The sequence below is a fragment of the Dermacentor albipictus genome, chromosome 1, assembly GCF_038994185.2.
Source record: "Dermacentor albipictus isolate Rhodes 1998 colony chromosome 1, USDA_Dalb.pri_finalv2, whole genome shotgun sequence".
Taxonomy (NCBI): domain Eukaryota; kingdom Metazoa; phylum Arthropoda; class Arachnida; order Ixodida; family Ixodidae; genus Dermacentor; species Dermacentor albipictus.
In genome coordinates this window covers 223,619,085-223,636,172 of record NC_091821.1, presented here as the reverse complement: position 1 = coordinate 223,636,172, position 17,088 = coordinate 223,619,085, and the positions used below count along the sequence as shown (strand labels likewise).

The following is a 17,088-nucleotide window of genomic DNA, read 5'->3' as shown; positions in this document are numbered from 1 at the left end:
ATTTGGCAAAGCAAAGGCCCCTTGAAAGACTAGACTGTTGGGATTTGGCTGGACGCAAGTAGCAAATTAATTTATGCACTGCGATTGTTAACTATCAAGCGACAAAGTCAGACGCTGTATTTTCACAGGGTTATCTGCAGGGTCCGTATTCATAGAAGCTCTCTTACGTAAGGACGTTGCTGCTGTTCGGGCGCCTGGCACTCAAGATAGCCATAGGCGTGGTAGCGAGATTATCGATGTTTGGAGTGGCAAAGGCAGCGGATCATGGAGCGTGTGCGCAGCAACGTAGCACGGGACGGAGACGCGCTCCCTGTATACAAAGAGAGCATGACATCCTGGGGTCGCCACACGATGAGGGCCACCGCGTGCCAGCAAGCATCAATCCCTGATTCAAAGCTACACTTCGAAGAGACTGACCGTGGCAGCTCGCGGTGCCCTTGGCTGTTATGCCGTGCGCGTCTGGCAGCCTCGAAGAAGCCGGAAGGGAGCTGGCGAAATCTTTCCGTCTACACTGAGAGGGCTTAGTGGCGAATTCCAGGAAGAGCACCGTGCCACTTGCAAGCTTGCGCGCTCTCTAGTTTTAATTCTATAGCAGTATACAAATAAAAAGTGGGCCGTCGGTGTTGTACCCGAATTTTCAACGCGGGCCGATCCTGGAGGCAGCGTAAGAATGTGGCTGGAGTGATCCAGATAAAAATGAACGCTCTGTATCCACGCAAGGGTTTTAAACCGATAGTATCCGACAATGACGTGATGTAGGAAGGTACGTACTTGACGGAGCGACTGATCAAATGGGAGCGATAGAGCGGGGAAGGAGGAACAGCGGGAGTGGTGTGACGTGGAGAGGCACATAACAGGAGTAGCGGCGGTGGTATAATTTTACAGTGCTTTTTAGAGGCGGTCATGACAAAATCAAGCTATGTTGTGGTGGCCAACAAGAAAGGACGCACAAGAATCACGCAGCACCCCTTTACATTTAGACTCGGCGCAGTGACAATCCCTGAGGCTTCTGAGGTCCGCATACTGGGTCTCGATATTCACCAATCCGGCAGTGGTGCACACTGGCTCCGTAAAACCAGACAGAGTTCGACAAAAACACTTCACCTTATTCGTCGCATTGCAGCAAAAGCAGCTGGAGCTCGTACTGACGTAGCTCGACGGTTGGTGCGTGCAGTCTTGCAGCCACGAATTTTATATCAAGCACAATTTCAACGGCTGACGTTGGCACAGCTAGCACAGTTGGAGACGATTAATTGCGATGCTATGCGCACAATCACAGCACTGCCCCGCATCACTCCGATACCAGCCCTACAGGAACATGCCCAGCTCAACACAATTGCAGAGCTAATTTTGCAACGGGAAAAAGCACGTGAAATAAAAAAGCAACTTATTCCGGCTGTCGCTGCGCTGCATGCTCATTTTCACCGCGGCTCTCGGATTGACAATCAGCCCTGTCCAATGCCTCCCTGGGAATTCACCAGCATCACAACTAATAAGCCAACGAAGTTACGACGCAGCGATACAACAGGTACTATTGACGAACACAACATCGTCGATGCATCATGCGTTAACACCTGCAAAGTCTATACGGATGCTGCCATTCTCCCAGACGGCGGAAGGACATCATTCCTGAGTACAACGCATAATTTCATCAGCGGCCACCAGCGCTATTTATCTACGGAAGCCAGCGCTCTAGTAATGGAACTTCAAGCCATCCACGACGCTATGCAAGATGCGGCATCTAAGCTGCCTACCATCAAGCAACTAGACATCTTCACGGATTCTTTAGCGGCTCTTCAGGAACTCAAGAAGGTCGATAAGGCGATGGAAATCTGCGAGAGAATACACACTATGAATAGTAAGACAGCTACTTGCGTCAAGGTACACTGGATTCAAGGCCATTCAGCGAACCCTCACAACATTGCTGCTGACCAGCAGGCACACTGCCCTCCTAATCCTGATCCTCCACCTATTCCCCTCCCACCCCAACCCCGTAACTCGTTGCGAGCCCGTAAAAATGTTCTCCGGCAGGACACACGCGCTCTTATCCCACCGTGTGTCTGCTCCCTCCCCCTTCACCTTACTAGGGCGGAGGAAGTTGTGCTTAGGAGGCTTCGGGCCGGGGTGGCCCTTACACCGGCTGTTGTCTCAAGGTGGAACTGGTCGCATTTACCACTGGGTGCTACGTGTCCATACTGCTCCGTTCCTGTGGTGGAATCAGATGCATACCACCTAATATGGACATGTACGGGTTTACAATCGGAACGCTCGCGTCTCCTACTGCAAGCCGGCCTCCGCTACAGTGTGACAACCAGCTATGACCGCTGGATACATGATAACAGATTTCACAAAACACTGCTTCAATTCATACACAACACAGGCCTCACAGCACACATATAATACACATATACGCTCCAACAATTATGCCTTAAGGGCAAGCCTTCATCGCAATAAAAAAAAATGACAAAATGATAATTGTCGTTCCATAGATGTATGAATGTGTGGTTGATAATGAGGTTGGTATGGTGAGTGACTATAGTGTGTTCTATAGCGAAAGCGCGCCTGCATCGCATGCTGTATAATGATACTTATAGTGACAACAGACAACAAGCATGCGGTCGTTGTGCTGTTGAGTTTCTGTTGACCATAGGTTATAATGCAAACTTGTAGATGGCAGCAAGTGACAGCCAGCTGTAGATGATATGCCGTAATAACTCACTGATAACACGTAATGATACATCATGAAATTGGCGGTAGATAATCACAGGGTGGGTATATAGGATCTTAAAACGCTATTGAGTTACGGTCACCCGATGGAAGCGTAAGGATCTGCGCATTTTTTGCACACGGCTGCTCCTCGAGGAAGCGAAGCCTTTATCGAATTTTTGACTGGCAAGACGTACAGGTCACGTGACGGCGCAGCCGGGAAAGAACAACACGGGAAGGTCCCATGACTGTGCGTTACAACTACCATCACGATATCACCGGGGAACAAGAAAAGAACTGATATAATGGCATGACGTGTCGCGAAAAACGATGCCTGTCTTGGTTTATTATCTGACTGGAACTTCTGCTTGCTTAATATGCTTTTCTTTCTTTGCTTTTTTTTGCTTTCGGTCTTTGCCTTCACATGCAAATAAATTTCAGTTGACTTAACCGACGAGAGCGTCACTCCTACTTCTTGCTCGCGGCACCAACACGAGACAGCGGCAACCTCTGGACACGGGCATGGCAGAGAGACGTCGAGGCTTCCTGTAACGTCCAAGACTTGCGGATCTTTACCGCCACCCAGACAATGACCAACTTGCTGACGGCACTTCCGTAAGAGAAATTTTGTGAAGTCAGGTCCACAATTTCCACCTATGCACTAAACGTTCAGGGTCTGGACACTATGTTGTCCCCTGCTAGTTAACCACCAAAATGTAAGATAGAACACGTGCTTGCTTTCAGCGTGCACGGAAACAGACCTTTTAATATGAATAGCATTCTTGTAATACTTCAGGCACTTTTAGGTCTGCCGATGTCTAGCCTCTTTCACGGCACTGTTCGATTGCTGCGAGCACACGCCACAGGTGCATGTCCGACTGACATGAGGGAAAATGCCTGCTTGTCTAGGTGACAACGAATGAGAATTTCGCGTCTGAAATAGTTGCCTATGCAATCGCGTCGTAGTTCATTCGAAGTCAGACATGCTGAACCCAAATTCTACAGTGCCAGTGGGACAAAACTGGCTGCCGTTTGGGGGCCGTGTTTATTGAATTTTTCTTTGTAGTGTTCGAAGGTGCAGATGCCATAGTCTGACCAGCGAGACAAAACTGGCTGTAATTGGAATGCAGAGTTTAGTGAAGCTCTCTCTGCGGAGTCTGGAAGTGTACACGCTGTGGTCTGTGGTGGCGCTGTGGCGCATGTGTGCCTTAATGCGAATAACATTCTCAACCTACTTCCTAGCAATACGGTTTGCCACTACATTCAGAATCAGAATCAGAATCGGTTTTATTGTGATGATTAGAAAGATTACAAGACATTAATATACAGAATGCCAATCGCATTAACGTCGACAGTAATCGTGAGCTAGGTTCTGCCGGAATTTTTTCGCTTTTCAAAGAAAAGTCCACTACAAATAAAAAACTAAATTTCTTTCATTCTTCTGCTTAGACAGTCAGGAGCATTGTTTGCATTGATATAGCAAGAAAAAAATTATCTGAATTTAATTTACCAGTAAGGTATTCACTCCAGCGTTGCAGTTCAGCTACCCTATGTGTCACTTGTTCAACTAGGGCGAACTGTCCGCCGAGAAATTTGAGGAGATGTATTATTGTCAATAATCTCTTCTTCAGGTATGAAACATGCGGGCTCCATGATAGGTCTCGGTCAATAATTACCCCTAAAAAGCGGTGTTTTCGTGCATTCGCTACTGCTTGCCCATTGACCTTTACACTGTAACGCTTCATTTCCTTCCGAGTGAATGTAACAAGGCAGCATTTCTCTGAAGACAGCTCTAAGTTCTGTTTTCGCAAGTACAGAGATGTTATCGTAGCTGCCTTTTGCAGCCGTGCTCGTACCTGCAGCCGTGTTACGGCAGACGCCCAAATGCAGATATCGTCGGCATATATTGATACCTGAACTGTGTTGGGCAAGGATCGGACTAGGCCAACGAGCACTAGGTTGAAAAGCGTCGGGCTTAACACTCCGCCTTGTGGTACTCCACGGCACGTTTGGTGTTGAGTCGTGGCGCCATCCTCGGTCATCACGAAGAAATGCCTGTCGGTCAAGTAACTGCACAGCCACTGAAAAGTGCGGCCACCGATTCCGGCTTCAGTAAGAGCATTTATAATGGCATAATGTGCTATATTATCATAGGCGCCTTTTATGTCTAGGGCGAACTGGCTCAGAGCACAAGGCGATAGCTCTTGTGCGCCCAGTTATTCAATGAGAGTTGAATATGCACCAACTCGCCTGCCTTTCAACACTTTAGTTTCGATTGTAATGTGGAGGTGAGTTTCGCATGTGGTTATTCCCTATTCACTGAAATGGCGCCTCCTATGTTACTGCGCTCAAATAACATACGGTGCCCTTTTCTCCAAGATGGCTTGGACTTATTGGACTCAAGGAATGTATTGCCGGCTAAGATCTTCAGATCATGCAGTATCTAAAGCAGCTATCACACAGAGGGTGTACCATAGCGCTGGCTGTGCTGGCGTGAATCAGCATCGAAGTAGGCAGGCGTGAATCAACACCGGCAGTAGAGCACTGTTATAGAAGCCACGCATTGTCTTTGCTCGGTTCCTCTCTGTTCATTAGCTTACAACATTTTGTGCTCTTTTCTCGTACGCTGGGCAGCAAATATTTTGGCTAACGTCCCTTCCCTTCGATTTTGTCGCTTTCTCTGTCTCTCACTCCAGGCAGTTACTAGTATGACGTCTATGAACGCTGGGCAGTTGAAGCACTGCGAGGGGAGAAAATTCCCCATCGTCGCCATGTATAATTTGGGAGTGATTTATACTGATGATAGCAATGATACGTTCTAATACTGTCTAATACGGTTCCAATACAGTCTAATGATAAGTCACCTCACAATGCACCTTCGTGGTCTTGTGACAGTACTTTTTATGTTACTTTGACGGAAAACGAGAGTACAATATCAAGCAAAAGTACCGCTTACTACGGGTGCCGCGAAAAAAATAAATAATTTTTTCCGCAGCCTGCAGGCACGTAGCTTTGTGTTGAGTGGCCCGAGGCACATGGTCGTGTTTAAGCAAAGTAATGCATGCCTCAATTTCCCCTGCCCGCGCCAGAACAAAATTAAAAACTCTCGCGGAAGCCGTGGCCCCCAAACGTTTTGCTCGATCTGCATAGCACAAACCCTAGACCACGGCGTGCGTACTGTCGGCTAAAAACTGAACTCGTTAGCACTGTGGTTACATCTGCAGAAATATTTACATTTGCCAGGAGTCCTTGCAGCGGGCGGGGAGGCCGGCGCACGCACAAGGATAAACGTCGGGCACAAAGGGCCGGCTGCGAAAGACGGCGTGGGTGCTCCGCATTCCGCACGCTACACGGACACAATCGCTTCGGCGGAGAACGCACGTATGCAGAAAGCGACACGGGTTCTCACCCAACGGCGCGCGATTTGCGCAAGGACATGTACGTAGAAGTGGAATGGTGGCGGGTGTAGATATCGTGACGAGTCACGCAACCTGTACTTCACGTTTAATGCATGTGTTGTACTGTACCTGTACCTGTACTTCACGTTTAATGCTTCACGTTTAATGCATAAATGTGTTGCGGAGGGCGGCCCTCGGCCACCCTCCGCAACACATTTATCCCCAAATATATCCCTAGTATACGTACTCTCCGCATTACGTTTTAAGTCCTCCCCTCCGTGTGGTCGTGCGATCATTAGTGCGAAGTTTACAAGTTCAGCACTGACTGTCTCCAGTGAAAATAAAGAGGCGCCTTGTTGGTGTCGTTGGGTATGTGATCCGTATATCAGACTTGAGTGTGAAAACCGTACCTTGCCGTACTGCCACCGTTTAGAGGTATGTAACAGGCTGAAGCTGGAAGTGAGGGGACGGAAATTTTAGATAAAGTTGAGGAGGCCACTTGTTCTTCATAAGACTGCGGCTATATCCTGTTTGAGAGGTTGCGTGTTCATTACTGGCAGCAGCAGCTTCTTATCACGGCCGTTACCGAGTTTTACACTCGACAAGAGTTAACCGTATACACGACAAAGCTTTCTATTAGGTTGTGCTTTTGTTGCAGGCCTTTGCTTTCTGTTGCTATTCCTACAGCCAAAAAATTTTCCATTTCTCGCTCTCCCTCCGAGAAGAGGCAATGAATACCATTAATTGAAAGAAGGAGAGAAGGAAAGACAGGGATGATAACAGACAAGTTTGCATCCAGTCGACCATACCCTACGTTTGAAAAGGAGGAGAGGTGACAGAAAGGCAAAAAAGGAAGAGTGCCAGTGCGTTGACACCCGCATATAAACGTTCGCTGACATAGCCGCAGACTGTGCTGTATTCCAGTTGCATTGAAGGAGCGCGGTAGTGCCGTAGTGTCTCTGTGCGTATAGGTGAGTACACAATTCACGATACTTTCTTCCGAGAACATTCTGTTGTCCAAGGGGCTGCAACAGTTCTCACGGAACCTCATTGGCCAAGGAAGGAAGGGCAGTAGTGGCACAGAAGATACTGCACAGTTTCCTCACATCCTCAAGAGCGTCATGCGGCTCTGTTTGTGTATCACGACACCCTAAGCCCACGCGACACAATCAAATTATTTCGGTGCGCTAAGTTTAGATGCTGCACGGCAACTTTACTCACCTGCTCGTTGCATCACGCTTCGGTAACGAAATAGAGCGGGTTTCGCCAGCTCTCGCTTGCATTCACTATACTACACCATCACTAGAGACTTCACCATATTGTCAAGTGGATTGACTATGATCACATTGATGACGAACGGCTTACTATCTACGTGAGAAGAGAATCGACTATTAACTTGCTCACGTGGATAATCACCTAAGGCTGCAATAGAAGTTTCAGTGGGTGCTTGCACGAAACGGTAATGGTGTTACCCGAATTCTCACTCGAGCATAACGCATTGCATTGCAGCCCTGAAATGAATAAAGGCGTGCCGGAAAATGTTTGGTGGCCCAGATAACTGCTCCCTGCATGGTAGCAAACGCCGTAGGTTACACATTACTTTCCTCTGGGACATTCCGAAGTTGCAGCGCTTGCGCGTGCCGAGACAGCTGCAGGCTAGTACATTCTACAAGGCTAGTGGTGTGCGCTTGCTGTACTGCGGCGGCCGCGACTCGGCGGCAAGCGGTCAGAACCGAGGTCGAGCGGTGGGTGTGCTCGGAGCCGCCCGGTCATCGTCGGCGGCTTCGGCGGCGCGCAATTGGTCGCCGGTGGCCGGCGGCGCGCGCCCGCCGACAACGCGCGCATGCGTTGGCCGACGCCGTGCGGGGCCCCCCGTCCTTTCTCTCCGCCGCTTCCGGCAGCCGCCGCGCGCTCCGCGACGGGCCAATGTTATTCCTGCTTGCTCCTCATCCGGATTAGCGGAAGCCCTACCTGGGGGATTGGACCACGGAGAAAGCCGGTTTTGTTTCTTTTTCTTTCTTCTCTCTCTCTCTTTCCCCGGCATGCTAAAACCTAATCCGCAAAAGGAAAACAAGCGCCAGGGCGCATAACCAAAAGGGGCGCTTGTGTCCGTCTGGCGCTCCCTCCCCTCGCCCGCGCCGCGCGAAGCACGGGGGAAGAGAAAGAGTTTTCGAGAAGCAGCCGGAGGAAGCGCGCTTTTGGGGACTTTTGTTTGTTGTAATAACAAACTTATTTATTTATATGGATCCCTCGCAGGAACACATACACAGGCACACGTATATATATATTTATATATAAATATAAAGATACATAAATATCAGAAGCAAGAAGAAAGCTGTTACGGGTGGTCTTTCCAGCAGAAGACCTCATGAGGAAAAAAATCGGCGGCGGCAGAGCTTACCGCGACTTCGAGCCATGCAGCCGCCTATTCGGAAGCCCTTCTCGCCCGAGCAGCGAACGCGGCCAGGACCGCGTCGTCAATCGGCCGCCGGCATTTGGAGCCGTCCTTTCGATGCTGCCGGGCACGCCGGCGCGCGCCAGGGAAGAGCCGCCGGTGGCCGCCTCCTCGCCGGTGCTCGTGGCAGGTCAGTGACGCATTTGTTGCTCGAGGCCCGGGTTTGACGGGGCCGTGCTCGAGCGCCTGGTTGCGCTCAGATGCACGCCGCGAGGGAAAGTTGCTTACACGTGTGCAGTGGGCCGACAACCGAAAGATAACTGCGGCGCCGAATAAGGGACTGTGCAGAGAAGCATGCGGGTGTGATCGCTCGCGAGCACGCGCGTGGGCACGTACTCGCGTGATTCCATTGCCGGTGTTGACAGCTAACGTTGCGCTTAACTGAGACGCAAGACGAGAAAGACGAGAGGGGTGTACACACCGTCTTCGGGAGCAGTACCTCTCCCGTCTTATTTTTTTTTTCTTGCGTTCTGCTTCAGCTGCATCTTTCCAGTTGACTGCTGCCAAACGAGTAGCCCGGGGCACAACATTATAGATCTGTGACATTTTAGCTGGCTTAAACGAACTGCACCCACACGTGCATCATGGTCAAGTCAATTCCGCCGCGTGACTGAATTCGTTGGAGCTCGCGCGAGAAGTTCGATAGAACATTAAAAAAAAAAAGAGTGGGAGAAATTCAGAAATGGGCGCGCACTTGGGATGTCACTCCGCATCCGTCTTGAATACCCTGCAGCGCATTGACGCTCTTTTGTTGCCTGCGCGTTAACGGTCCTATAGCCTTAACGCTAACATTAGATAAGAACGAGTATTATTACATGCATATAAAGTTTTCTAATGCCACAGTTGCATTGCAGCGTACCAAACCTAAGGTATTACAGTATACCCGTTTCTGAACACTGCACTGTGTGCCGTAAATACATGTTTGCACACCATGGAGCGTGAGTCGGGTGGCGCATGCGTGCCTGAGTGTTCCCACATTAACGAAACCTGTTCGAATGCTTCGTAGGATGAATTATGTGTCAGTGCAGCCAGTCTGTGTATTTATCCACCGTAAAACTGTCCCATTTTTCGACTTGTCTTGGCGAGTCGTGCAGCACTGAGCATGATGTCCAGTGACAAATGGTTGATTAAAGAGCCATGATCGGCTTCCATTTCTGACGTGCAGGAAGAGCGGTGCTCATCATATGTCCCTTCACGATGGTTGTTTGCGTTCAGTCGTTTGCTTCTCCAAGAAAATGCGCGTTGCCAAAAACTGGCATATAAAATATTAAAATATGCAATGTGGGGAAAAAAATAAACGGAAAGGAATGATTGTAAACAGGCCGACATTTACGCTGCGCGTAATCAAAATAAGTCCAGCAGGCTTTCTACAATTTTGCTACTAACTGCGGAGCAGCTATTGCAGTCCCAATATTTCCATTCCTATAAATAAAAATGTCTATGTTTTTCGTATGCGTATGAGACGGCGATCCGGTGCGGCCACTTCCGAATTTATGCGCTGCAGAAATAACGTTTCATTTTACCTCACCCTCAACGAAGGCGTCGGTATATCTTGATATAAATCGACTAAGATTGTTTCCATAATTACGAAGTAATATAACTTGGCTGTTTCACCAAAAGGCACGTATTAGCATGTTTAGCTGGTATAGGAAGTACATTTTCTTTTGTTTTTTTCTCTCTTTCTTTTTTGTGCGAGCAAGTACATGCACTCAGGTTCGCTTGCCATAAATTATTATTTTTTTCTTCAGCAGTAGGACGGTGTACCAGGGCTCATGTTATTGCTTTTGTGTATTGCATTTCCTGCGTTATTCAGGGTATTTCTCATCCATGATAATGTTACATACGACGTTGCGATTCAACGCCGTTTCAGATATGTCTAATATGTGGCGGTCAACAGTCCTCACTTTACGTCATTCTTTATCCATCCACGTCGCCTCGTGACACAGCCTATTTTGTAAAGTGACAAATTATGTTTAACCAATACCTAATCAGGAAATTGATGTCATGACAGTTTTTTCTGGCGCTCTTAGCTGGAAACTTAATATGACCGATAAGGAGCCCCCGTGTTCCCATGCAGACTTACTAGCTTTCTTTGTCTCGGTATACCAGCGTAACAATAATCATTAACCACATAATTATACGCACAATATAGCAGCTTTCTGCGCTTTTCTATGACATGTCGATACATTCAGGGTTCATTCAGCGTCCGTATTATAAAAAAAAAGAAACGTTCCACAGGCACATAAACGGCAAGCTTTCTTGAATGTAACCTATTAGAACCAGGATTTCGCTCGCTATGTTAAATGACAAGCATGGACTAACATTACACATCTGGAAAATTTTGAGCTGTCGTGTTACTGATCAGGGGCCGAATTCACAAAGCTTTCCGTCCGTAAGTGTTCTTTGTAACAGGTCGGTCTTCTTCGTTAATCATATGCCCAGCATCAAGATTTCCTGGAATTATCTCTTATGAACAATTCTACCGTAATAGCTCTTTGTGAATACGGTTAGGGATATCAAGGAATGAGGTGAAAAAGTGAAGAAAGCGCCGAAGGTGAAATAAATATAAAAGCGATTCTTTTAACCGTGAGGGCTACTCCGCTTCCCGTAAGAGTGCTTAAAAGAAATTATCTCACTTTCTCAGTTCACTGTCACAACAGAACTCCATCGACTTCTGTAGGTGCTACAACCACGTGTGCCTGGTACTTCCACATGCAGCGTCCAGTTCACTAGCACTGGCAGAAGCACAAGCACCCCCTTTAGAGTGGTTCGCGGCGTGGAGCAACATGTTGCCACCTTTTCCGACTTCACAACACCTAGCGCTGTTTACAACCGCTCGTTTTTCGAAGTCAGATTCATCCCAGAACACGGACGATACGGGGCCTGTCCCAAAGTACGTTCTGCAGTTTCCAGTGTAGACTCTTTAGCACCCTGATCTAACTCTCCCTGGGTTTTCCATTATTGATGGGCATATTGAATAATTGATACAGCGATTGACTAATTGAATGATTTGAAATAATAGAAACTTGTGTCGCCGTTTTTTTGTATTTTTTCTACAACAAATTATTTTCGTATGGTCGACAAAAATTTAGTAATATATACAGAGTAAAGATGGCAAGAACGTAAGCGCGGGCGCTCTTAAGACAATATATTTAAGTACGGGCATATTATAAAAAAATTAATTCTCAGTTCTTACGTGCCAAAACCCCGGTCTGATTATGAGGCGCGTGCATTGGCCGATTCCAGATAAATTTTGATCGCCTGGGATTCTCTAACGCGCACCTACATCTAAGTGCGCAAGTTCTCTTCCCTTTCGGCCTCATCTAAATGTGGCCGCCATGACCGGGATCGAACACGCCAGCTCGAGCTCAACAGCGCAAAGCCATAGCCATTGACGGGTGAGCACGAGGAAATAAAGGTACACAAGCAGCATCAGAAAACACGGCAAAACAATGAATGACATGCTGCACTGGCGACACAACTAGGCACAAGAACGAACGAACGAACGAACGAACGAACGAACGAACGAACGAACGAACGAACGAACGAACGAACGAACGAACGAACGAACGAACGAACGAACGAAAGAAAGAAAGAAAGAAAGAAAGAAAGAAGGAAAGAAAGAAGGAAAGAAAGAAGGAAAGAAAGAAAGAAAGAAGGAAAGAAAGAAAGAAAGAAAGTAGGAAAGAAAGAAAGAAAGAAAGAAAGGAAGAAAACGCCATACTTTACCGAATATAACGGCATAGTGTAATTTCTGTGTTGAACCATACCACCTGCTTTTTTATCTTTGTTTAGTTTGAACATCCAAAATCAAGAAAGGGCTGACAGATGAAATAGCACACTGTAGTATAAAGTTTATAAACAGGGATAAGGTGCCTCAGAAAGGCTGGCCAACGTTTCGATAGGAGGACCTATCTTCGTCAATTTAAAGGCGGCCTCGTCATCCTCGGCATGTTAGTTTTAAAGGGCTAGTGCAGTGACCTCACGTGCAGTTGTTGTCGGTGGCGGCTGGTTGTAAAGCGAGAGACTTCAAAGAGAATGAGCGCTGTCGCCTGACGGTGTGTGAGCGTGGTTCCCAAGACAAGGAGACAAGACCGGGAGAGTGGGAAGGCGGGGCCCGCTTTCCCACTCTCCATGTCTTGTATGACTATAGTCTATGGCTAGTCGATTCGTCGATTCGTCCGTCCGTCTGTCGGTCGCCTGTACGCCGAAAACTTCTCCGGCGAAATAAAAAAAGGATAGAAAGAGAGAGAGAGAGAGAGAGAGAGAGAGAGAGAGAGAGGCGCACGATTATCCAACTCCATCTAGACAGCACAAGGCCTGTTTACTCTGATACATGACGCCACGCCACCTGACCCAAAATTTCATTGACAAGGCTGGCGTGATGAAAGCGGTGACGTCAAAATCACCGTTGCCTGCTCGGGAGCATACCCATTAGATTATTTGGTAGTCGGGCTAGGTAACATGACTTCGTGGATCGGAGTGAAAAGGCCTTGTTCCATCTGGGTGGTATTGAGCTGCGCCAGCAGTGACGTCGTTGCTCTCTCTCGCAGCCGAGCGCGCGGGCAGCAGTTTCTCTACGGCTTCGATATGGGTAGGCCACGCGTCATACTTACTCATTAGGAACAGGCAGCTTTCAATCAGCAACGCCGCGAGGTGAACCGGGAACGAGCTCCTCTAAGCCGGGATGATGCTGCAGTCCGGGCACAAGAACAGGCTCATGCAGCCGAGCGCAAGCAGCAACTGCGTACCGAGGATCCGACAGCCTACCGAGCCGTCATTTAATGAACCATCGGAATCAACCCAGTGATAAACACCGGGGCCGCACGTTTCAGCTTCGCTGGTTAACCAGCTGTACAGATTGTTTGGGCGGCGATTTTTTTCTTTTAGGAGATCACTTTTGTTAGGTTTTAAAACGAATAACATTGCCTACATTGAACGGTTTTTCTTATCTAATTTGCTGCCAGGAGGCGAGGAGCACCCTCAAGTGGAAATGGTTTTGATGGGGCCGAGCCAGTGCAGTGAAAATAGATAACCAGATGAAGAGGGTGGGGGCGGCTTCTGCGACTGGCCCGCTTCCCCTTACTTATCTAGCCGTGGCTGGTCGAAAATCGCGGTGACATGCAACCAAACGTTAAAAATGTCACCAGAACGAATCCTCAGCTAAGAAGAATTGGCAGAGCGATCTCGTAAACGTACCAAAAGGGCTCGATAACATCATACTGCCAGGCAAAAAGTTTTATTATACGCAAATAAATCCATGCTCTCCGTCATGTGTGAGTAGCTGGTGCCTGAGCAATTGGCGGGCAGCCGTCTTCTATTCCTTTCGGAACGGGACAGCCTCCGGCTCTTCAGAAAAAAATTCGCCTTTGTTCGGCATATTATTGCATCTTTAGCGCGTACACATCACTTTGACGCGGTGAGTTTTCGCAGTTTTGTGATGTCACCTTACAGACAGGCGGAGTGAGCGCAGCCCGAGAACGTTTGACTAATAGCACAGGGCTAATGGTAAAAAGGCGTCAAATCATAAATAATATTTTTTTTCTTTTGTTTGGTCTAATCATGCATAATGAGTGTGTACACGTCATATTAGATAGGTAGCTAACGTGGTTTTCATGACGTCGTGTGACAGACATGCGAAGTGGGGTGGCCCGAAAGTGTTTTGACCATTCGTAGAGTGCTGATTGCAGAATTGCAACCGAGAAGTTTGGAGTAGCTTTACGTCATAGCGCCCTATAGTCCTCTACACATTGCTCGTAAATTCACTGTTTATTTCTCACCTGCATGGACATTAGACAGACGTGAAACGTGTCGGCAAATAATTCACGCCACGTTACTTTAGCGTCCTAAAACGCCTGAAGTACTAGACATTCGCTAGAGAGTTTCAGCGACAATTTTGATGACTTCGCAGCTATACAACTTTTATTTCTCACATTAGCAACGCGCTTGAAAAGAATTGACAACACTGCTGCAGACCCTCTGCTTGGGCAGACTCGAATAACGGACAGCACAGACTCGAATAACGTCCCCTAAATTCAATTCGGATACCCATTATGTTAGTAATATTTGTGCAACCAAGGCTGGTTGCAGTGCAACCTGGGCATAAAATAATTGGTCTTCATCTACTATACACAAAACTAGAAATTGTGCAAAAGCCCATAACGGGATTGGCGCGTTAGTTCAAACAAGTAAAAAAAATGGTTGGTGCTAAGTTTTAGTCCTTTGAAGTTACGGAAATTGCATGAGTGCGTCTTTAGAATTCCGTTGCAGGCTGTGCAGAACAGAACATCGTCGTAACAGCAACGCCTGTAACTGAAGCCTGTATCGTTACCAAATCTTAATGTATTAGTACCCTCGCTCGTCTCTCAACCTCAACAGGCGAGCCACACGCGCGTGTAAGACAGTTTATAGGCGCACATTGAAATTAACTGTGTTTGTAAAGCATTGCGCACTGTGGCCTTCGAAAACAAATCCCAGTACGTCTGCATGGGAACCCTTGGGAACCCCCCCCCCCCCCCCCCCCCCGGTCGGTTCCCAAGATATCCATTTTCCATTTCAGGACAAAAACAAACAAACAAAAAACCCAGCAGATTGCTCACTTCCCGAAAAGGCAAGGCTTACCATAAAGAGCCACGACTTTACCATGCTCATTAACAAAAGCTTCCATTGGCCGCATAATGACCTTTATTGTTTACTTGTTTAGAAAGCAAGTAACGCTCACGCACGATATCATAGAATCAATGCGAACCGCCTATTTCGTAAGCGCATAATATGCGTAAGGCTTCTCCAGTCAAAAATCTCTCTAACTGCGCCTCCAAACGACTCCGTGGAAACATCGAAGTGGATTCATTACAAACCTCTCTACGCGCCAGCTCACATAACTTGATAAGTTGGCATTAGCAAAAGGACACAACTTCAACTTCTCCACGAAAATCCTTTGCCCTATCAAACACATAATGAATGACGTTCGAGAAGGAGTGCGTCCGAAAGCAATAGGGATCCTCTTCAACGTGTCTCTTCCAGCGCTCAACTTCTCTCGCCAAGAAATGAAGGTCTTACGTGGATTGCGGAGAGAAGATGCCATTGTGACATACTTCGGGTGGACAAGGGCAACTCTAGGATTGTCATGAACCGTTTGGAATACAAGAGCGTAGAAAATCTACTATAAAGCAGCAAGTACACGTGAAGTGAGATCCAACCCCGCACACCGTCCAAGCCAACATGGACAATATTTTAGCAGGAATATTTAAGAAATGTCCCTCATACACAAACCAGTGCGTCAGCTTGATCTGCAAGAAGAGCTCCACCCTTATCTATTTTGGTCTATTAAAGATCCACGAATCGGGCGACCCACTGCGTCCGATCGTAGATTTCACAACTTCACCGGTTTGTCAACTGTCGAATTATCCCCACAAGATATGGGCTTCGCTAACGGGCAAATCCTACCCGCCGTTGTTGCTTAGTGGCTATGGCGTTGGGATGCCAAGCAAGTGAAAAATATGAATTACACAGTGATCACAAAAGCATCTGACACGCACGCATACTGTTAAGTGTAATTAAGGCCGGAAGTTTTCCAAAATTCTGTAAGTGTTTTCGTTTCGCGATATCCGCTAGCAGTGTTTTGACATGGGCCAATAATGTCCAGGAGTTTCAAGCTTTAGTCGCAGTACAGATGCAACGCAGCCTTTAGAGATTGTCTGTCTTATCAGTAGTGCAATCAAATAAACATGCTGTGAGTCACCATGAGCATTGCGAAATTAACACATCGGCGAGTCTATAACAAATGTTTCCATAAAAAGTAGCTGGTTGTAATCGACGTTGAGCCTGATGCGATAAAGGCATGCTTGGTATTGCCTACTGAGGCCATCACAGCATGGATCAATTTTATAGAGATCTATTCTGAAGGTTCGCGTCACACCACACAGAACGCTGTGAACGCCGTGCTATACAGTTGATACCAAAGGCTCTGCAACTTTCGCTGAATATGATATTCAATTGTCTCCTTCAAATTGCTATGTGCGCCTGTAGCAATACGATCAGCATGAACATTGCCTTGTATGCCACAGTGGGTACGCAACCACTGCAACGCAATGCTGTGGCGCAGTTCACACAGGCACCTGGTGCCTTCGACAAGATGCTCTTGTGTGCGTTGTGGCTACAGCAACTGCAGGGCCGCTCGTTAGTTGGTAAAGGTGACCCATGGTTGAGTTCTTTGATCTAGAATACAAAAACAAGCTGCCCGCAGTGCGGCTACTTCAGCGGCTGTAGCTTAAGTTCGGTATCTAAGTGTGGCATTGATGGTCGAGGCACATTCAGGCCACCGCCGGGACACTGAACCGGTAGGTGGGTGCTTTGCCACACGCTTACACGTAGTGTCTTCGCAAAGACACCTCACGCAACAACCACAGCCAGGGTCGCAAGGCCGATCCATGAAAAGCTGCTGCAGCTTACTGAGTTTCCGCCTTAAGAGGAAGCTTTAGCTCGAGCCCAACTCCGACGCGGCCTATTCAAATACATGTAAAACGCAAA

At 47.6% G+C, this 17,088-nt stretch overlaps 1 long non-coding RNA gene across 2 annotated transcripts in view; it reads left to right on the top strand.

The window, feature by feature from the left end:
- Positions 1 to 3,172: 3,172 nt before the first annotated feature.
- The window catches only part of LOC135912063 (uncharacterized), a 104,773-nt gene continuing 90,857 nt past the window's right edge, over positions 3,173 to 17,088 (top strand). For both annotated transcript variants that reach the window (XR_010567548.1, XR_010567547.1), the window contains exons 1-2: positions 3,173 to 3,321; positions 8,462 to 8,689. This is a non-coding gene — a long non-coding RNA (uncharacterized lncRNA). The remainder of the gene's footprint in view (positions 3,322 to 8,461; positions 8,690 to 17,088) is intronic.